Below are 16,142 nucleotides of genomic sequence, written 5' to 3'. Positions count from 1 at the left end.
ATTATGACTCCCCTCGTGTAGAGGTTAAGATTTGCCGTCGTCTGAATGTGTTTTCATCGTTTTTTAGGGGTTACGTTTTTCACATTATAATGTGGTCCGTGTTTCAGTGGATAGGGTCGTTTAGTTATATGATGCTGATTACACGATCAAACACTCATTGCGTGGCAGTAATATAGTGTTTTTTTTTATAAATTATATTCAAATACTGACATTGCCAGCATTTCTCGCTAACTTGTGACAGTACATGTCTTTTTATAGGTGCAGCAATCACGGCGAGACAAAGTTGCACGTTTGCAAATATTGTGGCAAAACTGCTCTTGCAAGACTTGAAGTACACGAAAGACGCGAAAGTGGCCAATTGAAGCTAACGTGTGATGTGTGTGGGTTCAAATTGGGTTGCACGACCAATCTCAGTGACCAGATCTCTACTAGACACAGGGGAATGACACGTCACAAATGTCTACAGTGTCGCTCAGCATTCAAGTTTAAATCTGGACTCAGCAGGCACGTTAAGGCGAAACACACCTTATCAGGACACATTGAAAGATCACAATGGTCTAGTTAGAAGTGCATTCCAGTATGTTGCCGAGTTAAAATAACGGTTTGATGAGTTTAGCATTTTATTAAGATAAATAGCAAAACGTACTTATACCAAATGGTGCTCTTTCAAAATGTTCGTTTGTCTTACAGTACTGAAAAAAATGCTGTGTAAAATGAGTATGAAAACGGATTGAGCATAAAACATTTTCACAAGGTTTAGAGATGCATTGTTGTCATTTTCCCATTGATGTCCTATAAACTCTTAACTGCATGTATCTTATATAATTCAGCAAGCTTTGAAACACAATTATTTTGTAATCACATTTCAGCCTTTAGTCTAAAACATTCTAATGTTCCATGCTCAGCTCTTATCTAGATGTTCAAGTCTTAGTCCTAGCCTGTAAGTTGGTAATATAGTGTGCTCTCATTCCTCCTTGCTGTTTCCCATCTAACTCCGAGCCTCAATCTTTACAATGAGTTCCTGTCTGTATTGTTCGAACGACCGCAGTTTTACTGATGTAGATCAGATAATATTTGTTCAGACTGAACCAAATAAAAGATTCAGCGTTACCTGAAAGGTATGAACAATATGCTCTAAATGTGGAAATATATATAAACTAATTGTGATGTGCCTATTTTATTGTTTTATATCACATCAAAATAGGAATAATCATGAAATTTATAATCACCACAAACGGGCCGCTAACTACAGAGATGTTTTATTCGCCGTCAGTCCAGATTATAATTTATAAGTAAAACTATCTGATTTTTGAAGAAATGTATGTATGGTTCTGTATTGATCTCCATATTTAAAAGTAATCGAACTTATAATGGCAGACTTTATCTTGAATTATCCCATAGACTATCTTTCAACTCCTCATTAAATACGATTGCTAAATATTTAGTTATTTAGGTGTGCGTTATAATGCAAAATGTATTGATACAACTTAAATGAAAACTAAACACTATCCAGTACATTCTGACTTCACGAATAGAAAATGCTTATATAACTATTAGTTTGTAAACCGCACTCTACTTTCAAACATAAACTAAAATGACCGTGTACTTTATCATCCTAAAATGTCCGTGTACTTTATCAATTTGGGTTTAGTTCATTTTTATCTTTGAAATAACTAGAAGTTAAACAATACACGCTGAAAACTATAAAATACATAAAATTTGCTTAAAATAAGATTTGTGTATGAATCATTTACGGCTGGCATGAAGTAAAGCGATATAGATTTGTCAAAAGCCGTGTACTTTGCCTTAGATTTCAACTCTGAGAAATCAGTTGGTCAAGATTTTCAGGAAAACTTTAGGATATTAGAGAAAGTTCTTTATTACTGTGGATAGAGCTCTTAAATGCACGGTTTATGGTCTTTATTTCACAAAAATTCTCCAACTATTAAGAAAGTTATCTTTAAAAACCTTACCTGAATCGAGACTTGTTGACAATTTGTTGCCGTGCACTTTACCAAATAAGTCACGTGGGTTCTCCACCGTGATTAAGCTTCTCAGGCACCGCGTGTTTTATATATATATGTAGATCTACATCAGTAGTACATATACATGCTTCATTCTCGTTTTTATGTCATTTGGTTAAAAAGAACACATGTTCAGGTTTCACTTCAAATTGACGTTTTGGACAATAAAACTTGAAACGCACTAGAAAAGAAGAGTGCTTTGAGATTTAGTTTTCATTAGCCTGAAATGAACTTGCTATGCAGAGTTACTTCCCTTGTTAACAATTCATCCATTTTCTTACACATGACTGTTGATGAAACTGCGTAGAACAAAACATGGAAACGTGCTCATCGGCAAGGTTATAATCTTTGGTAATCTGAAAGTATTCGTTGCGTAATAGAGAGTTTATGGTTAAATGAGGCGTTTTACTTCACTCACTGTACGTAATTGTTGATTAAATTTTTGAAAATATCTGAACATTTTCTTACCAATTCGGTAACAAAACGTCAAAAGGCTAGATTTTTAGATAACCACGGAAATGGGCGTTTTGTGGAACTTTTTTGTATCATTTGGACATGTTTATGTTTCCTTGTAACGCCACAAGTCTCATCTGCAAATTTCGTGTCAAAAACATTAAAGGCCTTTTTTTAAACAAGTGTTCATTAATTTTGTTACACCTCAAAACAGGAATGCCTGATATTGTATTTTGATTTTAATTGATTTTTTTTTTAAAAATCCTGAAAAACATTTGAATGTGATTGATATCGGTTTTATAAGCTTCTGATATTTTGTTAAAATCAGCTCCAATAATCAGATGACACTTCATATAGCAGTGCTGCATTCACCACTGAAATAATGGCAGTGAGTATATATGGATGCATAATCTGACACTACCTAAAGACTTATGGGTATCTTTTTAGATGATTGTGCATCCGTCCGTAAATTTCTTGTCAATGCGATAAAGTCTTCAGTTTTGATTGTATCGCAGTCAAACTTCCTTTCATAAACCAGCCAGATCCACCCATGCATGACTGGCTTATGGCCATTGAAATTGTCAAAAGTTCTATAATTGAAACAAAGTAAAATTACAGTCTAAGAGAGACAACCTGTACTCAGAGAATGCAGTTTTTTTACTCTCCCTTGAATTTGTTAAAGAGGACTGATTGCTATAATTGATCTTGTTAACATAATAAAGCCACAAATTATTACATGATGTTCACCAAATGTCAACAGTCAGGTTAGGTATTGACTAATACACAGGTTATTACGAAAACAAGACAGATTCGCCCTTGCTTGACTGGATTATGGCCCTTAAATTGTCAGATATGCTATGAAACAGCTTGTGAACACAAAAGGCCTCCATTTCTAATCAAATATTCTCAAAACTTGGACAGCAGTTAAATAATGATTAGACCTCGGATACTATTGAATACCAGTCAGATCCGCCAAAGCATGACTGGATTATGGCCTTGGAATTGTCAAAAATTGCTAAAATATGGCTTGTGAACACAATAGAGCCTCCACTCAAAATGATCTTCACCAAACTTAGTTTTATATTGATGAGACCTTGGTTCCTTTTGAAAACCAGCAAGGTCTGCCCAGGGATGACTGGATTAATGTCTGAAAAGAGTCAAATTTGGTATGTACATTGTTCATGGTCAGTAATTACCCATTTGGGATTTGGTCCGTCATGGTAACCTTCACTAGAAAACAGATGGGCGTAAACTACAGGCGACACTTCTGATTTCAGGAATATTAAAAAGCGCTTTTCAACATATACACTTTAAATATTTTTATAGGTGCAAACATTTAAAAAATGATGGTTAAATTTTGTGCTGAAATCCATAGCTTGTAAGCATTGTCTCCATTAAAGACTCAATAAGATTTGACACTTATCATCCAAGGATTACTTTTGCTGTGAATCAGTCAATCCTGAGTCCAACACTCATTTATTTTCCTCAGAACCTTATCTTTCTTAAACTAAAGCATCATTTTGCATCTGACAGCAGGTAACATTGTTGTAAGGTACTATGTCCGCAAGAAGGGTTTTCAGATTTTTGTTCAGAACACATTGTTTACCAGGTTTTCACAAAATGAAACCTGGTTTTCTTAGAATATTTTTATGATGGGCGGGTGGGCAGTAGGGTGGCGCCAAACTTGCATATATGGTATCCAATAAATTTGGTATGGTTTGACATATAGTAATCAAACTTAGTATGTCAGAAGAGTTTATGGAGACCTCTCAACGGCATGAGTGCACTTAGGAACAAGGTCAAGGTCTTTGTTACTAAAACAGAAAAATACTTGGCACAGAATAGCTATAGTTAGGGTTAACATATTGCTTCCAAACTTGTTTTAAATTTTGTGATTCCAAAGGATGTATTCAAGCAGTTTTGAAAATAAACCACTCCCCATACAACCTTAATGCTCCAAGGTCTAAAAACATTTCCAAGAAAACCCTGATATTGCTTTGGCTTCAATGCTATGGTAATACTTTATTCATGCAAATGCGATTTTGTTTCAGTGACATGACTATTCCTGTTGTTGTACCCATGGCAAGCCTTGGCCATACTTCTGAAGATCACTGGCAGTAGCCATTGCATATGATAGAGCTGGGTATGTCAATGTGTGTTTTGTCCAAGTATCTTAATTGTCAGAGGTAAATCTGCCTTTGAAATAATTGGGTCTAAAGTTAAGTGTAAAAACTGATTCTAAACAAAATGAATTTGAGTTTTTTTCATAGCCTTGTTATAAGCAGTTGCATTATCCTCGTGCAATATTATTGCTTACCATAATATGAAAGCTTAAAATCATTAGTACCTTAATTCATATGCCCTAATAAGTCAGTAATGCTCTTCCCAGTTTGGTCTCAGTCAGCAAACATTGTGTATATATTGACTGTTTTTTTAGATTGATGCATTCACAATGGCCACACGAGAGCAACCATCAGTTTCAACTGAAGACCAATCTATAGCAGGGAGAGATCCGGCCCCTACACTAACAAACTACAGAGATCATGTGGTGATACCTTACACATCTCAGCCAGCAGTGACACCTGGAGGACAGCCTGGTAAGTCTGATAATGATAGGGTCAAGCTTCAGGATTGGAACTTGAAGTGAGAACCAGCAGATACCTAACTCATCTATAGTTAAAGAGATTTAGGTGAGCTCAGAGCAGTTGTGTTTTGTACTTGACCATTCACTACTGGATCTGGCATCGGTACAAGATGGTCAACATTTTTGTATGGTATCTCATAGTATTACCGGTAGCTCACATTTGTTAACCAGGTTTTTTCCTTAAAACTAGGTTGTAAGTCAGATAGGGGTATGTTGGCGGGCTGGCAGGTATTGGTGGCTTGGGGGCTATGCAACTAGGTATAAACAATTTGTGTCTGGCGTGTAACTTAGTCATGCACAAATGTTAACCATGAGTAGCTGGAGTTAAGTAGTTGGCATGTAAGGCCCGTGTATGACATAGGCCAAAAGTTTAGGTCACTCTTGAAGGTTCATAGGTCAGATTTTCTTGAAATTTTGCTTGTTTGACATCCCTGTTAAGAAAAGCAATGGAATTACCAGTCAAAGGATAATGTTAAGAAAGCAATATGAATTCCTTTTTTATAAAATCAACTATTTATATTTAATCAAACAGCCTTTCATCATTTCATTTCAGCGGTGTCATTGTCTGCGGCATTGTCATCTTCTAAACTGTCACATTTTCATGGCTGCTTGAGTAATTGTTATCAAATCTTGGTTAGAATATTCATTGACATAAAGGCTGTATTTATCTGTGAACAACAGCCAGGTTACACTATTAACTCTAGAATATTGGCCCTTAATATATGAAAAATTACTTAATCCACTTTTTCCGCTCTCTAACTTGAGCATTTTTTATCCATTATTTTTACAAAACTTGATTAAAATATTTATTGGCATCATATCTCAACTGCATTTGATCAACAGCAATATTACATTATCAACACTTGGGTTATGGCCCTTGAATGGTCTAAACTTGACCCATTTCACTTTGATGACTGCCTAACGTCATTTGTTTTACAGTACTGTTACTAATATACTTAACTGGGTTACAATCTTTGAACATATAATATCTCAAATTGCCAAACAATTCATTCTGAGTTCATTAATGAAACATATTGCTCCAGTTAAATCATTATTACTCCTTATTAATAATTGTATAATCATTGTCCAGTGGGTGCTCAAAGCAGGCAACATATACAATTCCTTTAACTTTAATTGAACACACATATGCCTGATTTAAAACGTAGAGGCCAGCTGTAACAAAAAAGATCCTGGCACTATTTTTAAATAGTTGAAATAAGATAAGCCATTATAGCAAGATATTTGAATGGTTAACAGAATTATGAGACAGATCTATTAAATATAGCAATTCTCTGTTAGAGTTTACTCATCTACTTGTGATAACAAAAGTTATTGTTCTTTCTTTTCCAGATGGTTTGTCAGTCCCTTCTGCCAAGCATGCAGATTTGTTCAACTTGGAGAACCTTTTGTGTGAGGCCTGCGGACTTCGGTGTTCCAGTGAGCTTCAATATGCCGTTCACATCAGAAGGTGTCAGATAGGTGAACCAGCCAACAGTGGGTCTCTTGCATGGCTGTCAACGGAGGTGTCACATGTAACTGAGGCGAAGGTTAACATGGTAGAAAGTGATAGAGGATCAATGTCTGAAGCAAAGGCAAATATTAGGAAAAGCTTGTCAAGTGGTCATCCCGGTACGGCGAGTCAGTCAGAGTTTAATGAGCTTTATGTTGCTAGTGGTGATTTCAGGGCATATTATGGAAGTCAATGTGAGAATGTTAATTTTGAAAAGGTGCCATATAGATTACCAGGTGTGAGTACCATACTCAAATTACCTGACAGCCTCAGGAATAATGATCAACCTCAGATAACTCCTAGATCAGGTTTGACTTTAAATCAGCATGCAAACAAACAGTTATCTAGCAGTTGCACAGAATCTGATGATCGTGATGACAAGAATTACAAACAGTTTAGTGCTGAAGAGGGTTCAATACTTAATGTTAGCAATCAAAATAATACAAGCATTGGCCAAAAAAGAAAATACAAGAAAAAACCGAAGTTAGACTTGAACACACACTGTATTGTTTGCAATACATCCTTTTGTAATACGGAAAGTTTAGCACGACATCTAAAGACATTAAAACATGAACAAATGGCGTCACTGAAGGGTGTCTTGACCAGGGGTCAGGCAAAAACATGTGGAAACCTGAAACGTAATCAAAGAACAAGTCTTCAAGGAACTCATGGTAAGAAGCGTGATGTTGATTTAACTGAAAACTGCAGATTCTACAAAAAGAAACAGAAAAAAGTGCCCATCTGTAAAGTAAGATATTCAATCCGGTTAAGAAACATAAATTCTGATGAAAGTATAGACAGTGAATCATTAGAGAAATCACACGACAATTCATTACATGAAACACAGCTAGCAGTTCAGGATTTACAATTAGTTAATGTACGAGAAACAGCTTCAACAGATGAACCAATTAATGAAACTTGTGATATTCTTGAACAGATTCTAAATTCCGATGAAAGAATTGACAGTGAAACATTAGAGAAATCGCATGACAATTCATCACATGAAACACAGCAAGCAGTTCATGGTTTACAATCAGATAATGTTCAAGAAACAGCTTTAACAAATGAACCAGTTAATGAAACACATGATATTCTTGAACAGGTTCTGAAAGAGGAAAAACACACACAATCAAGCCCTCTGAACGTGGAGGAAAATACAAAGCCTCAAGACTGTGGGAATATTTCGGTGTATGTTCAAGATGAACATTTGACAATGGAGGATGCTTTGAGTATAGTGACAAACGATGTAGCTCATTCCAGCAATGCAGAAATAACCCAAGTAATGCCAAAAGGAAACAAAAACTGTAATGGGGACACTTTTGTCAGTTCTGTCGAAGGGTTTTTCAACCAGGTGTGTTATGAAACCAGCCACACTGGGCAACCATGTTCTTATACTTATGTTTATGATCCTAGCTTACAGGGCATAAATGTGGCACCTACTGGCTCAGTGCCCAGTTTGAGATTTGAACCTTATGCAAACTTCCACAGCTTGAATTATGGGTCGGACCCACATGGCTACAATTATGAATCAGATACTCAAAACATGAATTACAGAATGAATTTACAGGGAATGAATTACGACCCAAATGCAAAGAGCAACATGCAGAGCTCGAATGATGAACTTTACAAACAGAGCTTGAATCATGAACCTTACACAGAGAACTTAATTCGTGATTCTTATACACAGAGCTTAAATCAAAAACAATATACACAAAACTTGGATAATGAACCTTATGCACGGGGGATGAATCGTGTGCTTAATGACAAAGGCTTGAATCACAAGCCAAACAGACCGAGCTTGAATCCTGATCTAAACAGACAGAGCTTGAATCCTGATCCAAACAGACAGAGTTTGAATCCTGATCTAAACAGACAGAGCTTGAATCCTGATCCAAACAGACAGAGTTTGAATCCTGGGCAAAATAGACAGAGCTTAGGCTGTGAATCAAATTTTCTGATCATAAATCAGAGACCTCATACATTTAGCATGAATGATGAACCTTATAAACAAAGCTTTTCAGCGGATAAAACAGATGGATTTTCTGATATCGTAATCAAATCACTAGGTGCTGAACATATAGGAAGCAGTGATCATAACGTTTACCATGGCACAGGTGATCTATATTTACCAAGTTCTGTAAAAGAAAGCAGAGATACTAACATAGTGCCATTAGAAACTATCAATGGGAATTGTCTCACACAAACTACAGAAAGTTCCAATGCCAATGAACTGGGATATTTTTCCTACATACTGGGGTATGAGAACCAAAACTATGCACAAGGATTTTACCAAGATCCTTTCAATGACGCATTTGGTGGAGATGCAATTACTGGTACTACAAATACAACAAACTATGCTTGTGATGATGTTGGTAGTACTCAGAAGACAACCAGAAATGATTATACGAAGCCTTATAATGGTACGCAGAAAAATAGTGGCAATAATTTTGATTGTAGTGTGAATGAGCCGGTGCTTGCCAGAACTGGAGCCAGTGATTCCCCACCAATGGATTTAGATAGAAAGGTAGCAGAAAATACACTTTCAACAGCTTCTAGTAAATATGTAAAGACACTTACATCTGTGAAGGAGGATAGTGACTTGAACTGTGATGGGTTGAAGCACTTGGGTGCAAAAAAGAATGAAGATTTAATGTGTTGTAGCACATTTTTTTCTTCAAAGGCTGCATTAAAAAGACACAAACAATCAAATCGTCACAAACAAGTGATTTTATACACCCCTTTTAACCATGAAGTTCAGGAAACCTGTGCCTCAAATGGAGAGGAGCAAGAGAAAGAGTCATTTGTTTGTTGCAGCAGGAAGTATTTGTCCAAGAAAAAATTGAAAGCTCATTGGAAGGCAGCCACTCATCATGTGATCACCAATGACATGTTAAAGTATGGAAAATTTCTAGAAGAACTTCAGAAGGTTCCAAAACAGATCAAAGGTGAAATTGACAGTGAACAAGATACTGTAATTGTCAAAACAAAAGATACCAGAGCTGATGAATTACAAAATACTGGAATTGCTAATGTGAAAGATATCAGAGCTGATGAACTACAGGATAGAATTGCTAATGCGAAAGATATCAGAGCTAATGGACTACAAACTACTGAAATTGCTAATGCCAAAGATACCAGAGCTGATGAACTACAGGATACTGGAATTGCTTATATGAAAGATATCAGAGCTGATGGACTACAAAGAACTGGAATTGCTAATATGAAAGATATCAGAGCTGATGGACTACAAGGTACTGGAATTGCTAATGCCAAAGATATCAGAGCTGATGGGCTACAAAATACTGTAATTGCTAATATGAAAGATATCAGAGGTGATGGACTACAAGGTACTGGAATTGCTTATGCCAAAGATATCAGAGCTGATGGACTACAAAATACTGGAATTGCTAATGCCAAAGATATCAGAGCTGATGGACTACAAAATACTGGAATTGCTAATGCGAAAGATACTGAAACTGATGAACTACAGGATACTGGAATTGCTAATGCCAAAGATATCAGAGTTGATGGATTACAAAATACTGGAATTGCTTATGCGAAAGATACTGAAGCTGATGAACTACAGGATACTGGAATTGCTAATGCCAAAGATATCAGAGCTGATGGACAACAAAATACTGGAATTGCTAATGGGAAAGATATCAGAGCTGATGGACTACAAAGTACTGGAATTGCTAATGCCAAAGATATCAGAGCGGATGGACTACAAAGTACTGGAATTGCTAAAGCGAAAGATATCAGAGCTGATGGACTACAAGATACTGGAACATTTTATGCACAAGAAGCAGGAGATGGACTACAAGATACTGGAATTGCTTATACTAAAGATACAGGAAGAGACGGACTTCAAGATACTGGAGTTGCTTTTACACAAGATACAGGAACAGATGGACTACAAGATACTGGACTTGCTTATACACAAGTTACAGGAGCAGATGGACTACTAGATTCCGTGATTGCTTGTACACAAGGTACTGGAGCTAATGGCAAAAATGAAGTAAAATGTACACATGTTCAGATAAAAGGGAAGGGGGATAGCAATAAAGCTACTGGTAATACAGAACATATTACAGAAGATGACAAGAGAGAGATAAACAGCTCCTGTGCTCAGGGGATAGCGAGAGTTAATTCCAATAAAGCTACAGATACAAACAGTTTTGCATCACAAATGGAGAAAGTTGAAAATAGTGTGATTGACAGTGCAAGTATGGATACTGAAAGTGTTGAAGTGGATACAAACAGTTGTTCACAAGTTCAAAAGAGGTGTGCATATTTAACAGATTTCCCTCCAAATTCATCTGGTAGATTTATCGGTGACAATAAAAGCAGTTCTGATAATAGACATTCAGACAGACACGATATTACTGACAAAGGAATCACAACTGTGAGGGAACCATTGTTTTCATCCATGAATATTTTCAAATCATCTGCTGAACAAAAGAGTGACAGTAAAAACACTAGACAAGTAGCTACTAAGGAGCACACTGGATCTTGTAAAAGTGGCAAATCAGCATTTGAACAAAATAAGAGACTCCGTAAAATACTTTGTTCAAAACCAAGAAAGGCATCTGCTACTACACAAAGCATGGACAAGTCTCATCACTCAATTGAACCAATTGAAGTCAGTAGTGAATGTCAGGGCATCGGAAAGAATGACAATTCTGATGCAAGAAAAAGGCAAAAAGTATGTGAACCGATTAAGCCAGTTGAGAGAGTGGAACTTATTGAAAATGTTGTCTCTGAACAAACACCAACACCTTACAAATATAAGCAAATGTCAGACAGAGTAAGTCAACTGAAAGGGAAATTTAAGAAAGTGCAAAAAGTCAGTACAACTAATGTAATGAATCAAGAAAATGGTCTTCTAAGAAAGGGTCAGAGCATGGATGTACAAATATGTGACAGTCAATGTAGAGAAAATGGTCTGAATACTAGCAAACCAAAAATTAGGGTACAGCATTATGCTCAGCAATCTGGTACAAAGGAGTGCAAAGAAATAAAGAATGAGGTAGTAAGGAAAAACATGGAAATAGCTCGGAAAGAACAGACCATGTACAGACATTGTAGTGAACAGCCCAAAACACTGGAATTTGGATCACATGTGAGTAGTATTACGTCTGAAAGTGAATACTCATTTTCCTATGAACACTCTACTGCAAATACGAGTTTTGAGGGCTTGGATAGTGAACAGACACGTGAAAGATTAAAGAAAGAGAACATGGTACCTTTGGAGAGAACAGAAAAGTTACCAACTGGCCAGAAGAAAAAGGACTGTTCATGTAATACTTGCCAAACAATTTTTTCATCACCCTCCAGTTTAAGGCGTCATATAAAAGATTCTCGAGCTCACCAAAAGAAACTTCAAGACGCAAAAGGAAATGCCGGAAACAAGTCAGAAACAAGCATTTTGGAACCTTCAGATATTGGTATTTCAAAGTCTGTTGGTAAAGATCTGATTTCGCGTACTGATATCACAATCGCAAAGATAGATAATGGAATAGGTGTGCAAATAGGTAGTTCACCCGCAACTGCTTCCAAAGCAACACCCGCAACTGCTTCCAAAGCAAGACATTTCTGTGCCAATTCTTCTACCGATTCACAACCGTCCAACATAGGTAATTCTCTTGAATTTTCTGATGGTAGGAAAAAAGGTGAATCTATTGAGTGTCCTGATGGTAAGGAAGATGGGCAAAGGAATGTTTGTACCAGTACATGTAGTGTTTGCAAGACAACCTTTGCATCACCCAAGGGGCATGTTAAACAACCACTATGTCAACAACATAGTCTCATCAATATGCATGACACAGAAGGAATTGATCAGCTGGAAGCAAGCATATCTGAGCCTTCTGAAAATTATATGTCAAAACCTGTTGGTGCTGATAAAGTTTTAAAGGATGGAATTGAAATTGTACAGAAAGATAAAAAAGAAATTGATGTGCAAATAGGTAACAAACAGATACCCAGTCCAACAACAGGACATTCTAGTGCCAATTCTTCCCTGGATTCGCAACCACTGAGCATAGATGATTCTATTAAGCTATCTGATGATATTGACCTTAACTTGACTGACGGCCATGTTTATGGAAATTTGAAATGCTACGAAGTTTTCAATAGTGAGGCTATAAAGCACATTGAAGATCGCTTTGGTGGTGTTATTTCAGAACTGAGACAAACTGGTGTATTAGATGACAATAGAGCTAAACTGAAGGTCTACAATGATGATCTAGTAGCTACTTGTGAAAATGAGCTTAGAGAAAAGATGAAACAGCTGTCTACTAAAACCATTAAAATCGCTGAAGAGAGATCACCCACATATAGTGATTTCATTGATGTTTTCATTGAAGATACTGTTGATGACACGATGGAGTTATCTTCAATTGATAGTCAATGGGAGTATACAAATGATAATGGAGTAATTGGGAAAGTTGATCCATTGAATGTTGTGAGTAAGAACATAAGTGCTGACAAACTTTCTGATTCAGTTTTGGAAACTGATTGTGTTGAAACCAATTCTGAAAACACACATTCAGGTTCTTTTGCAAAAGAAGAAAGGAACCAAGCTATTACTGAAACAGATGAAAATGAGGTCAGTGATGTTGAAGCTGTATCTTTGAATGTTCTTAGTGCAAATGAAATGGGTGTTGTTAAAGAGGGGTTTGATGTTGAAAGCATTGATACTGAGGTTAGTGATGAAAATAATAATGTGAAAGTTGTTGATCCTGCAAGAAAATACCAAAGAACGAGAATGCCTTATAGGGGATTACAATTGAAGAGGAAATTACTTGTTGGTCACAAAAATCAAAAGAGAAGAATGATTGAAACTCCTGGGTATAGGATTGTGGATGCTGACAATGTGTATACATCAGATGATGACGTCTCTGCCATTGATTCAGGTGTTGGAAGCATTCACAGTCCAAGTGAGAGGTCTGTTGTCAGTGATGTGGCAGTAGAAAGCATTGGTGGTGATGACACCGGAGAAATGATTTACGAGATGCAGAACGAGAATGTTGCTGCTGTCGTGATGGACAACTGGTCTCACCATGCATACTGTCATGTTTGCAATCTGTGTGACCGCAGGTTTTCTCGGTGGAAAAAACTGCATGAACATATGAAATCACACACCGGAAAGAGAGCTTTTGTTTGTTCTATGTACAAGCCATAGGCTGAAAATCCTTGAATCTTACAGATCGCGATGGTAATGAAAGAAGGGTTGTTCGGGTGGAAGACATTTTATTGGTCCTTTATACTTTCTTTAGTTGAAAGGATTTTTGCGTTACATGTACAAAACAACTTTATTTTTGATAGTCATAGGAGTTTATAGAATATTTGACAATCCATTCCATAATGTTTATATGTCTTAAATGTGACTGTTATTAATGTATATCATATAATATTGCTTATGTACATTATTGATTTTGTGTATTATTAGAAGTTCAGATTCATTTTAGCTATTTTTCTAGTCTTTTTGATATCCGTTTTCAGAAATGAATGTCTTTTTCACTTCATATTAAAGGGACTTGCTCAGGTTTTTTATATGTGAAATAAAATGTGGCAAATAATTAGGAGTATTAAAATTAAGATTCCAAAAGCTGGAACCCTTCAGCAAATGTTGATAAATTCCTTAAATATTGTCTTTGAGGACCACATTTTCATAAGGGTTAATAACAGCTTTGTTGTTGTTGTGTGATTGGTTGATGGACATTATCACATGAGGTTATCAATGTATTGTTAAGAGGTAAAATATCCAGCACTTTTGTATAAGTCCTGGTGGCCTTGTGATTTCGGCTTTGGTTTCCTAATTTTTCAATAACTGTACTGCCTTGGGTTTGCACACCACTAAAACCAAACTACTTTGTTGCACTGTAATTGTATTTTTCTGCGATGTTGATCATAGAGTAAAATAATGATAAAATAAGTGTTTTTAGATGCATTTACAGGGAAACCAACTTTTGGTCCAAAAGATGAGCAAGTCCCTTTAAAGCTGCACTCTCACGCACTCCATATAATTTGGCATTATTTGGAAGGTATTAATTTGATGATTATATGTAAAGTAAATGATCAAAAGTAAATTATACATGAAGATATTACAGTTTGTATCTTGTCCTTTGTTTCAACTGAATAAGGACGTAACATGGCTTATTTTGCGATCTTTAAGGGCCAAATATATTTTTTTATCATATTTGGGTTAAATGTTTGTATTTTCTTTGTCATACACAGAACCCTTTTCAATGATATGAAATTTATACGGGTCCTCTTCATCCAAAAATCACATGTGTGTTGAGTGCCTTAAATTCTTCATGAAGATAAGTATGATAAAATGACTGTCAAGAAAAAAAAAAAAACTTTCATTAAGTTTCATAAATTGAAATTTATAGAACAACGGGCTAATTGTTTCGATATTTTTTAAAACTGTTAACCTCATCTAAATATTAATTAATTTTAATAAGTGGACTTTTTTTTATAACATTCTCATATTGTATTATTTTAAATCATGTTCAGATTAAACAGGTATACTGAAGGAAAAAATGTAAGAAATACTGCAGATCACAAATGTGTCCATTTTAGTTTGAGAGCAATAAAGATATCAAAGTTAACAACAATGACAGTAACAAGGTTGTTAACTGTAGTTCTGAAGTTCTGAGCCCAATATTTGCAATACAGTAATATATGCTATCTGTGAAATATTTCATACAATATGTTGTATTTTCTTGTATCTTAAAGTGTTGATGTTTGTTTCTGAAAGTATTTTTTCAATGTATGCACATTATGACAAGCTAAGAAAATGGGTCAGTAATTAATGCTGTTATGGTGTGTAACCTTAACACAAAAGTTATGTACATATTTGGGATTATATTTTTCCTCTGAGCTGTGACTTTTTAAATATTTTCCTACCATGTAAATACTTATATTCTAGTCTTCCTTTTCAGATTATTCTTAAAATTTACTTTTAAGCCAAACAAAATTGAGGAAACAAAACAAAAATATTTATTTATTTCTAATCTTTACCAATATTCCTGATTCTTGATAATTGGAATTTTGTGAAAAAAACTGTTAACATTTTATGTTTTCCAATATTTCAATTTAACTGAAAGCAATATTTCAAATTGATAACTATAGATGCTTTCTAATGATAATTATGAAGCTTTATGACATGTTTTGTTTATACATGTTCCCAATACATGTTTTACCATGTTGAAGTATTATCATGTTTCTGTTCAAGTTATTTTAATAAAGTTTTAAGATATGGCATTTTACTTGTAAAATGTTTACCAAAAGTTATTCAAACAATATACCTGAGAATATGGATTATTTATTTCCCTGCAATACATTGTTAAAGGCAAGGCAGAGAAACTATGTTGGATCCTTTGCAGGGTCAAGGTCCTACTACAAGGTCATGTGTGGCAAGGTCAGGGTCACAATACAAGTTCAAGGGTGACAAGGTCAATTTCATTATACATGATCAATGATTTGAAGGTTAGTGTCAAAATAC

This window comes from Mya arenaria, chromosome 3 (assembly GCF_026914265.1).
Source record: "Mya arenaria isolate MELC-2E11 chromosome 3, ASM2691426v1".
Classification (NCBI taxonomy): domain Eukaryota; kingdom Metazoa; phylum Mollusca; class Bivalvia; order Myida; family Myidae; genus Mya; species Mya arenaria.
This window is presented reverse-complemented; position numbering follows the sequence as displayed.